Source organism: Phasianus colchicus, chromosome 15, assembly GCF_987193195.1.
Source record: "Phasianus colchicus chromosome 15, bPhaCol1.hap1.1, whole genome shotgun sequence".
In the NCBI taxonomy this organism is placed as follows: domain Eukaryota; kingdom Metazoa; phylum Chordata; class Aves; order Galliformes; family Phasianidae; genus Phasianus; species Phasianus colchicus.
In genome coordinates this window covers 17709705-17724303 of record NC_143450.1, presented here as the reverse complement: position 1 = coordinate 17724303, position 14599 = coordinate 17709705, and the positions used below count along the sequence as shown (strand labels likewise).

General features: G+C 48.6%; 1 long non-coding RNA gene across 1 annotated transcript; it reads right to left on the bottom strand.

The window, feature by feature from the left end:
• Positions 1-2129: 2129 nt before the first annotated feature.
• LOC149915942 (uncharacterized) lies at positions 2130-14559 on the bottom strand. The gene is made up of 4 exons (XR_016471374.1): positions 14411-14559; positions 8936-9027; positions 4183-4419; positions 2130-2641 (listed from the first exon to the last, which is right to left on the bottom strand). It is a non-coding gene; the product is annotated as an uncharacterized LOC149915942 (long non-coding RNA).
• Between the last annotated feature and the right edge of the window lie 40 nt (positions 14560-14599).

The window sequence follows — 14599 nt, the reverse complement described above, 5'->3', positions numbered from 1 at the left end:
AGTTACGCTGCTACTCATGCAGGGAAGTTATGAGAGAAGAGTAATTAATGTATGTTTGGCTGTGTTTTAATGAAGCTGTGCAGCTGGAAGCAGGCAAGGAGCCAGTGCCACGTGACCACGCAACTCTCCTTGGACTCCTTTCAGGAATCTCCTCTAAAGCATCCAGTTGTCCTGCATGACATTTTCCCCCCCAAACTGAACTAGTCAATGTCTGCTACCAGTTATCATGAAGGGAAGGGGAACAACGCATGCTAGAGAGCTGTTGTACATCAACCACTCTGTTATAAATATGCTGGAGAGACAGCTATACACAATACTTTATTCCACCATTTATCTTTGTGCAAGCAGAAAGGCTGTGAGCGATGAGTGCCTGCTGCACAGAGCACTCCTAAGTGAGGTTATTGCATTCTTGAATTAAGCCCATTTTTCTGGTTTCCATGCAAACACCAGTGAATTTTAAATGGAAGCATTCATCCAGGGCCTTCCCAATCAAAGGCAGCATCTCTCTACATGGGGGTTACAACCACGCATGGCAGATGAGCCCAAAGGGTTTCCTCTGCCTCTCACACCGGGCATCCCCCACTCACTGGAAGCTCACAGCCCAGGTACACACATCACTCACTGCAGCTGCTCTCACAGGCACAGGGCAGCTTCTGAACGCAGGACTATGAATGCCTGCACCTCTACACACACACATACAGGTGTGTGCCCACAACCAAAGACAACAGGAATGTAAATATGTTTTACGCCTAATTATGGAAAGTACTTTGGCAGGAGGCGACCAGAGGCACAAAGAGCTACTATTTGGTAGCCGTCTCTGTTCGGTACACAATCAACAATATTTAGACAGAACGGGCCAGTTCCTTCCTTGCAAGGTAGCTTCCTGCGCCTGGCAGCCCCCGAGCAGGCTATAAAATGACCTTATGTTTAAGGACAGCTTCAAATTAAATAAGCAAAGGGAAAACGCACCCACTCACTTTGCTGGCAGCTCCGCTGTTGTTTCAAGGCATGTTGGGGAGAAGAGGGAGGAAAACAGGGAGGAGAACAGCAGTGTGCAAAATAAAAGTTAGCAGTAATCCCACGGGACTTTTGGTTTGGGTTCTGCCTTCCTCACACCCTCCCCTGATCTGATGCCTTGTTCCAGTCCACGTCGCACATCACTTCTGAGCGCCTGGCTCTGCAGTCAAATAGAGCTTTTCATTGACACTCAGATGCATGTGCAGCGATTCAAAAGCCTTATTTTTATGTTTTATAGTGCTCCCACCTGAATAAATTCATGTTAAGTGCCACTTCTCCATTTGTGGATTATGAAACATTGGGAGGTCTGGATGCCACAGCCAGGTACCAAAAAGTAATGCATTACATGCTGCATGGGTCTGCCAAACACAGCAACCATCACAGAATCACTAAGGCTGAAAAAGACTTCAAAGATCCCCAAGCTCAACCTCAGCCCATCCCACCATGCCCACTGACCGTGTTTCCCAGTGCTACATCTCCACTCTCTGGAATACCTCCTGGGACAGGGACTCCACCCCATCCCTGGGCAGCTGTGCCAGTGTCTGACTGCTCTTCGGAGAACCAACCTGACCCTTCTCTGGTGCAATGCGAGGCCATCACTTCTCATCCTATATAACGACTAATAACGACTACGAGGCTCTGTAGAGCTCCCAGCTCCACAGCCCCCCAAGCACGAGCAGAGAGCAGCCCTGGACACACAAGCAGATGGGCAGCAGTGGGCTCAGCTCGTGGGGCGCTGGGCGAGCAGCCTGGAAAGCTGAGAGGCCACGGTGCCAAGAAGCGTGACATGGATTGGTGGAAAAAAATCACTAATACGACATTTTTCCTAATCCACCCACCTTCCTGCTCCCCTCCAGAGCAGAACAACTGCATTACAGCAGGGATTTGTCAAGCCAGGGCTGGAGCTGTGTGGGGAAGGGAGAGTTCCTAACACCCATCAGCACACATCCAGCTCCCATTGGGGCTGGTGCTCCACAGCACTACAGTGGGGACACAGCCAGCATGCTGTCAGGCCTCTGCCTCCTCTCTGCAGATGTCTTTTGCTGCTGATAAATTTGAATAGTGTTGCAAGCTAAAAAAAAAAAAAAAAAAAAAAAAGCCATAAATATGAATCTGGTAAGAGCAAGAACCATCAAAAATGTGGTTTGCTCCCCACAGTTTGTCTATTCCCCTCAGTTAAAATAGCAAGTACATCCATCCTTAGAAGTGATGGTCTTAATCACAGAGTGATTGCTACGGTGTCTCAGAGCATGGAAGGCTGCAGGCCCAGGACACAACGTGCTCCACGTGCAGCTAACAGATCTGCAGCTCTGCCTGCAGTGTGACCACGCATCACCCTGTGCAACGTATCAGCAAGTTCAGCATCTTTGTAAAGGATTTGCCAGGCTTAAAATCCCGGTCACAAACAGCCCCAAATCCAAAAGTATTGGTGTAAGCTTGCTTCTCCCCATTCAGCATACCTCAGGTTTGCTGTCTTGCTCTGTAGCTCTTTAGCGAAACAAAGCAGGGCTCAGTTCATTCCACTCCTACAAGGCACCTCTGGGCACTTCTGGCTGGGGAGGCAGCAGCACGGGGCTCCTTCCTGCACAGCCCAACGCCTCACAGTAATGCAGGGACAGAAGCACTAGGTGGCAAAAAAAGCCAACAGGTCCTCGTTGGTCACACTCAGAAAATGAGCATTAAGGCATCCCCAAATCACCCACAGCACCACCTGTGACAGGTGCCAGCAGGACCCAACAGGTTCTGCTCCTGCTGAAAGAACGGAACCAAGAGCTCACAAGTATTGAAAGCAGAGGGGGAGAAAGGGGTTAAACGCCCTAATTGTTACTGAAAGATATACATTCCCGTGCATCACTTCCTTCCTGGTAATTGCAGTATAATAAACCATCAAAATAAACAGTAATCCCCAAAAATGGCTAGAATGGGTCTGTATTCCAGATGAGAAACATCTGCAGCAGCAGATCAGCAGATCTTCTCTTTTCCTGGGCAATTACTTGGACAGCACTACATCTCATAGGTAAAATTACTCTCCCGACCTCTTCTATCACTTCATAAATCAGATCAGCATTTTTGGAAGGGAAGTAAGAATCAACGAAGCCCTCTGGATAAAGGAGAGCAGAAGATCCCACAGTGCTGCTCAGGTGCTCGGTGCAGCCACTCCCACTCCTGGCTGTGCTCACTCAAATGGCTGGGGAAGAAAATCCCTCAAACTCTTTAAATTTTAAAACAAGAGCATAATCTTTCCCTGTACCCAAAGGAACAGGAGAAGGGTAGGATTAGAGCAGTGCATTAACTGTCTGACTCGTTACCAGAGAATAAACAAGGACCGTCTCATTAATTTTGGAACCACTACTGCCAATTACGAAGACATTGTGTTTGCCATACACATTGATTAGAAAAGCTGTTTATTTGAACTAATAAGCAGAAAATGAGCTGAAATTGTCTTTTCTTTATTTTTAATATGATAAATGGAATCAGCTACGAGTACATCTGTTCTGAGCCTCTTTCCCACAATATGTTCTGCCTGAAAAATGATCCCTGCTGTACCAACATCTCAAATGAATGATTGTCCCCAAAGCATCACCTACAAAGCATACAGTGGTGCGTGGTTCGATCCTCATTCTGCATTTAGTTCCATCAGCTGAACCAAACCACGCTGCAGAGAGGAGAAAACAGACTGCCATCTACCCAGCCAATGGTGGGACCTGAGCCTAGACTTGCAGACCCCCCTTGGCACATTGGCATGGCTCAAACAGCTGGGCTCATGCTGTCCAGGCCCTCCAGACTGGGCTGGCAGTGGTCCAGGGACCCCCACCCCCTGAGGGCGGTGTCACTGCAGCACCACAGCTCAGAACTCTCAGGTTCAGCTGTCCCAAGCAGAGGGACTGGTGTTGGAATCCCATCCCACGCACCAGCAGGGAGGAGCCGGAGGTCCACACTCCAGCTTTATCTTAAAAGGAGAAGGAGAATAGTTCTGAGGTTAAGTATTTCAAAGAATTTTGTTGTTGAGCAGCTTTAACTCTCAGAGCTTCCTCCCAGCAGGAGAAGCCCCAGGACATTCTGAGCAGCAATACACATATAAACCACTTCTGGCTTAGAAAAGGTGCCCGAAAGGTAAAAAGAAAAAAAAAAAAACAACAAACAAATAAGAGGCCAAGAACCCACCTGCACCATGCAGCAGCCCCATCACTCCAGGCTCTTCTTCTGCCAAGGCAGCTGCAGCAGAGGGAGAGAAATGCCAGCAGATAACCAACACCTTACTTTAGGCTGTGGAAAGTCGTTTGCTTTTCTGAGGAGGGATTCTTAGTTGTGTTTGGTGGGGTTTTCAGGGCAGCTGTGGTAAAGTTTCTGCATAAAGGAAAAGCAAACAGCTGAAGGGTCCTCCCCGGGCTTTGATCCTCCCTGCAGAGAGCAAACCATGAAGTGTTTGTTAAAATCCTAATCCGATTTAAAGCTGCTTTTGACAGCTTTGGGGAAGGAAGTGGTGGCTGCCGGTGCCCCACTGGCCGGGGCTGCTACAGCCACGCTGCACTGCCTGCAAAAAGCAGCAGCCCCTACACAGCTCAGCATAAAATTCCCATCAGAGGCAGCTCGTCCAAACAGGCTGCAAATGGGGGTCTCTCTTTGGGTGCCCTTTTTCCTCCCTGCAGCACAGATCCCTTTCCCAGCAGAGGCAGTGCCCCAGGCTCTGGCCAATTACCAGCTCAGGAGGTGTCAGAGCTCAGCGCAGCCCCCTGGTACCAAAGCCCCCATCTGCAGGTTTCATGGGAGCAAGGAGGCTGTATGTAAATCTATTTATTTCTACTTTATTTTAAAACTATCATTCCAAAGGGAATCAGCATCACGCAATCTACGTAGAACAGATACAGCTACACACTGATATTCTGAGTGAATCACCCATTATTTGGGCACAACAAAACGCTGATCCTCTGCCAGCCCCCCACGTCCCTCCCTCACACAGCAGGAAGAGGTGGCACTGACACCACATTCTGGCTGCAGAGATGTTCCACACCAGTTGATGAAGGAGCAGCCACAGGCCCAACTACCCACTGTCCTGTGCCCTGCTGAACCACAGGGTCACTCAGGTTGGAAAAGACCTCTCAGATCCTCAGGCCCAGCCCCACCCCACCATTCCCACTGACCACATCCCCCCATTGCCAAATCTCCACGCTTCTGGAACACCTCTGAGGATGGTGACCCCCATCCCCTGGGCCGTCAGCGCTGACTGCTCTTTGGAGAAGAAATGTTTCCTTATATCCAACCTGAACATCTTCCGATGCGACTTAGGGCCACTATCACTCATACTATTGCTGTTACCTGGGAGAAGAGGCTGATCCCCACCATGCTACAGTAATTTAAATGCACAACAAAAGAAGCACAAGCATCAAAACAGGCTCCTCCTGCCCTGGCAGCCCACACTGCTCCCATCCATCCAAGTGTCCCACTGGAAGCCCTGGTAGATAGCCAGGAGGATCACTCCCTCTCACAGCACATCCACAAATTGTTCAGCACCACCCACTTCTTCTTTATGTCAGTACCTCAACAATCACTGGACCTGTTTTGCTGTCAATAGGAGCATCACTCTTTGCTGGGGGTTAACACAGAAGCACAGCAGGCACAGGCCCACCTGCAGCCCCCAGCTGCAGCACCCACAGCAGGGCAGCCTGACTGCACAGCATTCCAAGGGGAGAACACAGGAACTTGAGAGATTTAAGCTCTTGATGTCTGGATTCTGTCACTGTAACAGGATAAAACAAAGCTGAGATCCAACCTTCTTTGGTCAAGCGTGGATCAGAAGATGAACTTGCACATTTCTGCTTGGCGGGCCATTATTTTCAATACATACAACCCCCCAAGAAATTCTCAGGAGCACAGACTGTAATGTGAAAACCAAGGCCAAGCAGATCGGGATGGGGAACATGTTGGTAATAGGGAGGATTTCGGTACAGCTTCCTTGGCTGCAGCCGATAAGCAGAGCTTTTGCCTCGGAACTGTTCACAAATCCCAGCTCCAGAAAAGCTTCAGAGAATCAATGTGGTCATTCACACAGCAGGAGCAGCCTGCGTGCTCCGGGATGCAGGTGTCCGCGCTGCAGAGATGGCATAGCACAGATCTCAGGGCAAAAACGCTCCTCCGTGTGCCAGCGTACATCCAGCCATGGCTGCTGCTCTCCCATTACTGGATCCCAGCATCAGGTGTGGCCTGAGGAGATGTTTCAGCCCAACAATCAATGACTTCATATTTTTCAGAAAATTTCAGGAGGCGATAGGAAAGAGAACACGAGGAACTCCCCAGCTATTCCAAGAGCAACTTCTGAAGAGCAAAATGACCTTTACTTCGGTAGAATGTGCTTATGTAGCAAGAATGTTACATTTTTTTAAGTGATCCCTTTTCAAACAATTAAAATTCACACCCACACCACATGCAAGTACGCAAGTCAAAAGTCTCTGCTTTACATCATACGCAGCACTTTTAAATGACATCTCCTTTTTCCAGGGTGGAAAATCACAGTCAGCATTTGTATATAAATATTATTACACAGCTTGAATGTACAAGCCAGGAAACAGAGTGCTGCATGACAACGTGCTAAAAATTCCTCGCTGCATTTTTTTTATGTTAAGAAACCAGCAGTGTTTGTACAGTAATCCCTTTGTCACGCACGGCGTTCTGCTCACAGCAACAGAACCAACACCCCATCCCAAAGGTGAATTATAAGGGCACGTAGGAAATCCTCTCCTCCTCCTGTGGCAGCGATGCACTGCTCCCCCAAAACCCCAGAGCACACCAACACGTGTGGTAAACCCCCGGCTATCAGCTCTGACCTCCTCTAAACAGGGCTGCATGAGGCTGTGTCGACACTCATTCTCTTTAAAGTAATCCATCTTAATAACAAAAGTGGGTTTTATCAGACTTTCAACTGTCACAACCTTCTCTCATAGCCTGTGAGTGACAGATGGGGCCGATGGCCAGGACTTGGCTTTGGGTTGGGCTAAGATGAAGCATGGGATCAGTTGACTGTGCAATAACTTGTTCTTGTCCACTATATTTCTTCTGGGAGATTCTACCTTGCTATTCAAAGAGACAGAAGTTTAACAGCCCTGGGCCTTTGCATCTCCAGCCAGCAAAGCGCATAATCCAAAACTGAAGTCTCCAACCTTCAGTTTTTTTAATCCTAATCCTCCCATATCAAGTGGTGAACTCTCCACTACTCCACTGAACACCAAGAAGTCAGAGATAACTCAATAGCCCTGGAAGTAAACTTAGCTTCTATGCTGAAAAGCAGAGGTCTTAGGTTGAACTGAACTTCCACAGCTCCTGTAACCCAGAGCCAACAAGACCTTACTCTTATATCTGATATACTTGTATATCAGCTTTTCTTCTCATTTCCCATTCCTCAAGCATTCTCTATCTGCCACATAGACCTGAAAAGCTCTTACACTGCCCTGTGCACAAAAGTTCATGCTGTGAGATGTGCACCAGGACTTTGGCGTACTTTCCCTCAAAGGAACTTCACCCTCACATCCCATCACTCTTAATATTTGACCTATTTTTGCCCACATGCATCATTAAGTCTTTGTGCCCTCATTGGGTTTTCATGTCAGAGCAATGACTGAATTTCTCCTTAATATGTTCCCTTCACTCCCAATGACACCTCAACCCAACAAAGTCACTCAACAGATGTGTGTCAGCTCCCTGAGGCACGGCAGCAGCCCAGTAAGGCTGGCACTCCTCCACCAGCCTCACAGTGCAAGCAGGAGCTGGAGATGGGGCCGGGGAGGAATCTTCATGCCAACCACCCCTATCTTACTCACAGAACACAAAGCTGATGAGGGAGAGGAACAAAGGATGCTGCAGCTGAGATGAGTCCATCACATGCACTAGCCAGTAGGAGCTAAAGGAGATGCAGCAGTGCAGAGCTGCAGCAAAGGACAGATTTGAGGTGCAGGGAAATGTTTGTACCTGCTAAGGATGGTTTGGCAGTGAGCTCAGGTTGGATATTAAGAAATATTTATTCCCCAAAAGAGTGGTGAGCACTGGCACAGCTACCCAGGGAGTGGGGAGTCACCAACCTGGAGGTACTGCAGAACATGGGAATGCAGTCAGTGAGCACAGTGAGGTAGGCTGGAGTTGGTCCTGGGGATCTGAGAGGTTTTTTTTCCAACCTGAATGATTTTATGGTTCTATGAACAGAAACAAATTTCTCAAGGACAGCCACTGATAGGGCACCCAAGGCTGCCCTGGAAGCACATCTGCTCATAATGGCTGCAGAAGACAGCAGCATGCAGGGCTGTGGGGGGATGCAGCACTCAGCAAACCATGGCTTCAGAATCTGCCTGCTCACCTCATCACACCAACAGCCCCAAGGCTTCTCCTTTCTGCACATCCTCCTCCAAACCTTAATGTCAATACTGCATTCAAAGAGTCAGCAGTTTTCTTTGGCAGGGAGGTACAAAGCTGACCACTTCCTACCTCCAAACGGCCCCAGCTTGCACCACAGCTCCACGCAGCACGCTCCACTCGCATTTCTCAGAGCACAGAGGAGCCCCTGAGCCCCATTCCTTCCCCCATCCACCATGGATCGATGCGGTGCTGCCCGGCCTCTGCTCCTCAAGGTCAGGAAAACAGAGCATGCAGAAGTGAGCTAATATTAATTTCTAATGCTTATCTGCCTTTGTTTGTGAGTGAGAAGGACTGATTGCTGCACACAGGAAATGCATCGTCTGACAGCTCACTGCCCAGACTGCCTGTCCTGAGCATCCGGCATCAATAGCATCACTGCCTCGCAGGGAAAATAACCCAGAGGAAAGCCAGGAATGGGGAGAAAGAGAACACAAAGGCATCCACAGATCTCATAAGCAGCAAAGCATGAAGGAAAAGCTTTCTGAGATCTGTTAAAGGCAAATCATTAAACATTTACTTCTCTTCCTGTTGTTAAGGTTCCTCATTACTGCACCATCCACCAGGCAGAGCTGCAGTAGTTGGGGGTGTTCACAGCATTAGGGCTGCTGGCTGAAAAGGGGAAAAATAAATAAATGGAAATCCTGTGAAAGGTGACAGGTTAAGCCCGCAAAGGAAAGTTGATTTTAAGCATTAAACAAATCTTTTGAAATTGTGTATTTTTCCAGTCTGTAAGTTTTTAATGATTATAAGCCAGCTATTTTCAAAGCTGGGACAGGAAGAAATTAGTCAGGAAAATATTTAAGTGTTAGAATATGGTAATTATATACAAGGATGCAACTCCATAGTGCCCAGTAGTACTCCGCAGGTGGGCTCCATCCACTCCCATTGCAGTGCCCAGCACAGCGATGGAGCACTGAGGGGGGCACAGAGCTGCCCCATGGCACAGCTGCTCTGGGAGCTGCACACCTTGGCTGCTTCCTTCTGCAGTGAGGGCAGCTTTGTAATCTCACCTGGAGAGAAATCAGGGCTGTAAATCATTAACAGCTGCTATGTGCTGTCTGCACGCATTGAGTCAGAAAGCTGAAAATGACAGCATGGGGATGTAAACGAGGGCCACATCAAACTGCATTCATGCCAGAGGGCAGAAGGAGCTGTGGTTAAGATATGCAGTTAATCATCACCGACCCCACAGACACAGCAAAGAGCTGCAATATGGAATGCTTTTACTATACAATGCATTTTAAACCTTAACCTCAGAAACAACAGGAACTGGGTAGCAAAAGCACTGTTTCTACCACAGCAGTTCAGTTGTAGCTAAAAGGCTGTAAGGTTTATGTGCCTTAACAATCAGTGTCTCTACTTGTATCAGGTAGGATGCTCTGACCTTATTCCTGTCAAAATAAAGGTGAATTTGCAGTCTACTTTACACCCATTCATTGTAATATACCTGCAAAAACTAGGTGATACTGAAGTGCTTGCTTTGCTGCTCATTAACGGCATCATTTCTAAAAGGAGCCTTGAAGGGAGAGTCATGCAGGATTTGAGGAAGGAGGGGCAGCTTTCTGCTCCAAGTGGGTCCAAGCACAGCATGGGGCACAGGCAGGAGGCAGCAAGCTGTCCAGGTACCCCACTAACAAGGGGACCACTGCTGGAGAGCTGAGAACAGTCCCAGTAGTGGATTTTCCAGGATCACACCCTGCTATACAGCACTATGAGGCTCTGTAGCACTGCTCTATAGACATGGTGGCTTTTAATGCCAGTATTTTTCCACAACGCTGCTTTGTTTGTCAGGTAACACAATTTCCTCTGTATGAAAATTCATTTTCTTAGTCATGAGTAAACAGACAGGTTTTGGAGGAAGAGATGCCAGCAGGTAACAGGCAGAGAGCTGCTGTTCCCTTGCACTTAAACACTCAGTAGCCCAGCTGTCCCAGAGCCATTGCCCTGCTCAGCTCAGCCCTCAGCACGCTGCCATGGCTCCTGGGCACACAGGGACAATGGGAACAGAAATGCTTCCACCACCCTGAACATAGGTTTGCATTTGTTCGTTTTGTTGCTAAAAACGCTCCAGTCACATGGGAATGCCTGGGAATGCAGCCCAGGAATTTTGTTTGTAAGCAGAACTGCATTTCTGGAGATTATTGACCTGAACTGTAAATAAATATTCTGAAAAATATTAGAAAGGTTCACAATTTACGGTCTTTGAGATGATCTATTCAATCCCAAACAGTTGGCAGGGTTCCCCACAGTCCCTCATCCATCTCTCTGCAGGTAAATAGCCCCGTTCCGCTGCACTGCTACTGAGATCCAGCATTGTGTTCAGAGCCTATGATAGGAAAATCCATACTAGGATTTCTAGAGTTCTGCCTGATAACACACTTTGTTGCTCTGCCAGTTGGGCAGCAGCAAAAATCACAGCAGCTTCAGCAGAGGATCCTGTCTGTTCGCTACTGCCAGCCCCTACCTTTCTCTCCACTGCTATTTGTGCAAACTACAGCTATGCACAGTCACGAATCTAAAAACCTTTATTCCTGCAGAATAGGTAAGGCACTAACTTCTGCATTTGCAATTTTTCATCTCAGTGAATTGCAAATGCCTCTGCTCCACTGAGGTCAGATCTTGAGACTGAGAGAAAGCATCACCCAGGCTGCCATCCTCCAAGAAAAGAAACAAATCAGAGAACATCTTCAAACTGGCAATGTTTTGAAAAGCAAATGCAAAGACAGCGTGCTCAGCTGGAATGAAGGATGCCAGGCAAGTCAGGTATAAGCGCAAAAACTAAAGAACTGTAATACCTGATCCTGCAGAAAACATGCATACATCAGGCTTGCAACCCAATAATCCCAGTGCTGTGACTGGGAAGTGTATTGCAGCACTTGCAGCTAACTGCATACGACTGGAGATGTAGGAGTCCTGTCACTTGAATACTGAGCAGTTACATGTTTTGGGGCTTACAGGTCACACAGCTCTTCTGTTCAGCTCTATGGAGGCCCCATAGCTCTCATTTTATATTTTATGATTTTTTATCCTGATTTGCTGAGCTCATGGTTTAGTTAATGACATAGGTTTGGTTACTGCAGTTGTTCATAAACAACTAAATTATTCATGTAGAACCAGGTCAATAGATATTAAAAGCTGAAGCAAATTACAAAACAGAAGTCAACGGTGAACTATTGCAGAAAGCAAAGTGCTGGTGCAATGATTCCATCTCAAAGACAGCCCTCATAGGCTGCCATGAGTCAGCTGCCAGCACTGGGAGCCACCTGAAAGCACCAGCAAGGGGATGTGCCTCAGAAAACATTTCCCTTCGGGGACATCCCAGTGTGCCTCAAGAGCCCCCCAGCCTGCCCTGAGGCGTTGTGTCCCTTCGTCTCAGGAGGTGCCTTCTTCTGAGCACAACCTCCCAGCTCACCCTGCAGCTGTGTGCTGCACAGAACTTTGTTTGGGTTCTTGTTTGCTTGCTTGAAAACTGCTCGTGAGGAAGTGGCACAGAAGCACACACAACAGATTGTGGTTGCAGTGCCGGTTCAAGACTGAAGGGCATCCCCAGCCCAGGCTGTGACATCCTTGTTGGTCGTGAGCCCACGCCTTGCAGCACCAGTTACTTTCAGTCCTTGTGCTAGAGCTCAAAAATAAAACCCAGTTCCTCCACAGCCAGGTAAAGCCACGGGGCAAAACTACCAGGGAAGGAAGGAAGCGGAGAACAGTCAGCGTTAATTATGCAAAATAAGATGTGACTTCAAGGATGTGAGTAATGTCTGGGTACAGACAACAGGTGCCTGATAGGGCAGCAGGAAGCACGGAGCTTTCATCCGCACCGCAGCAGCGGACAACTGAGATAGCAGCTCGTGTCAGAGATAATGACATTTAGTCACCACCAGGGCAGACTGCAAAGTCTGCGGAGGAGTTCGGAGCAGAGGGGACACTGCTGCCAGGCTTTGGGCAGCAGCCACACACAGCAGTGTTTCAAAGCAAGTCCAGCACCTCTCCTTTCTATTGTATTACTGTGGGAACAGGTCTGGCACTGCACGTCACCCACAGCAGTACAAGGTCTGCTCCAACCATTCCCTCCTGGGTTGCACAGGGGAGCTCATGGAAGCAGTAACTCCTGGGGGAGCGGCCCCACACCAGCAGTGCTCAGCCCTCACATTTCTCTGCCATCTGCTTTGTGGCACTTAAGTTCTGCATCTCAGCACAGCCCCAGTTCGGGCTGTGGCAAGCAGGGTCACACACCAGTTGTCAACACAGCACCATTTTGCCAGTATAGTTACCATTCCCATTTATCTCCAGGTATCACAGACCAGGCCCGCAACTGCTGTCAGCAATGTGATAGAGGAGTGCTCTCCTAGTAACCGTCACACAAATATTTGACACAATACATCAGTAAACACATCCCAACATTTCCTACTCTTGCTATAGCTAGAACCCTTGCAGGGTCAAACCCACCAGAAACACATGGTGCTACCCTGGGTGGATTTTGCAGTTCGGGTCTCATGGGGAAATGATTACTGCAACTGAGATCTTCCCTCACCATCACTGTACCAATCACTCAGCAGAGAAATCAGCATTCATACATAGAAGCTTTTAGTTCAGTGATGTTTGGCTCTCATGTTGCTGCAGTGTTACTGCACATTAACAGAACTCAAAGCAATGCTTGATACTCACAGAGAAACAAGGGCCAAAAAGGACGGTGAGAAATCAGGGCAGTTCTGTTGCTCAGGCATTTGGGCCTTTCATCTTTGAGCTGGCTTCCTACAGCAAAAGGTTATTTTTGAGGGAATTATAATTCCATCACATTATATTTTGAGGGTCCCCCTCCCAGCTTCTTAAAACTGTATTTCCTTCTACTGCCCATTTACTTGCTAATTTTCAAAACCAGACAGAATTCCTCACCTTCAAAAAGCACACTGTAAAGCCTACCCATAGCAAAGGAAGTCATGAACAACCATATTCTCTTTCACTTAAGAGAAAGCATCAATCTTGTGTATTTGAAATCAGTAGTATTTCGAGTATGGCTCAGATAATTCTTTAGAGATTCCCTTTCTTCTGTCCTTTCTTTGTCGAACTGCATCTGCCCACGACCCGCAGCCGCTGCTCCCCCTCGGAATGATGTCTGTCCTTAGAGACAAACACGAACGCAACCAAACGATTGGTCTTTGAGCGAACACTTCCGTAGGGAGAAACCTTCCCAGGAGGCAGATTGCAGTAAGGGGCAGCGCTCACACCGGCAGTGCTGAACGCGGACCTTCCCTCACTGCGGTGTGAGCTATTAAATGTGTGCTGTAAAACGACAAAGGGGTTGGTTTGTACGCTGAATTTTACTCTTCTCACATATTAAAAAATACATCGTTATTCCTCGTGCGTTTTCCCTGTAAAGCAACGTGCTCCTGAGGGAGCAAACCCCAGCCCGGGGCCATTCTGCACCAGCTGAGAATTGAAGGAGGGTCTCCATTTGGTGAATGAGATCTGAAGCACAGAAGAGCAGAGCGCGCAGAGTCAGGGCCAGGTTTGCAGGGGAGCCCCGCACCTACCAGCAAGCAGCTATTGTTTGTTGAAGACCATTTGAAAACCTGATCCGGGGGCTGCCTCACACTGCACCCAGCGGGGCTGACGGCGCTTCGGCACGGAAACGGCTACAAAGCTGAGAGCAGCACCGTAACGCCTCGCTTCCATCGGGCGCGACCACATCTCTGTGGCTCGGTGCGAACCGCACAGCTCTGCCCTTCGTCTTCTCAAAGGAGAAGAGCCATGAAATAAATCCACACGCCACATATGTAACGCAAACGTAGCCTCAGCTTTTCCTTGCTTTTTCACATCGATGATGCCAGCACGACACGCAAGCTGCTATGCGCGAGCAGAAGGAGGTGCGTGTGCGGTACCACCGCAATTGGCCCGCAGCCCGAACAGCACAGCTGCCCCCAGCCCCGCTCCGTGCCCACAACTACGGGGAGGCCGGGGCCGCCGCTGCCCCCCCACCCTGAGCCGCCGTTACCTTCAGGCCGGGCAGAGGGCGCGGTACGTGCGCAGCTGTCACCGCCTGCCCTCCATTCACAAAATGAATAAATAAATAAATAAGCGGGGGATGGGGACAGCAAACAGCGAGAGAGAGAGCCGTATCCGTCCTCCGCGGCTCGCAGCCAGTCTCTCTCCAGCCCCCCATTCATAAAAGGGAGCCGGGCAT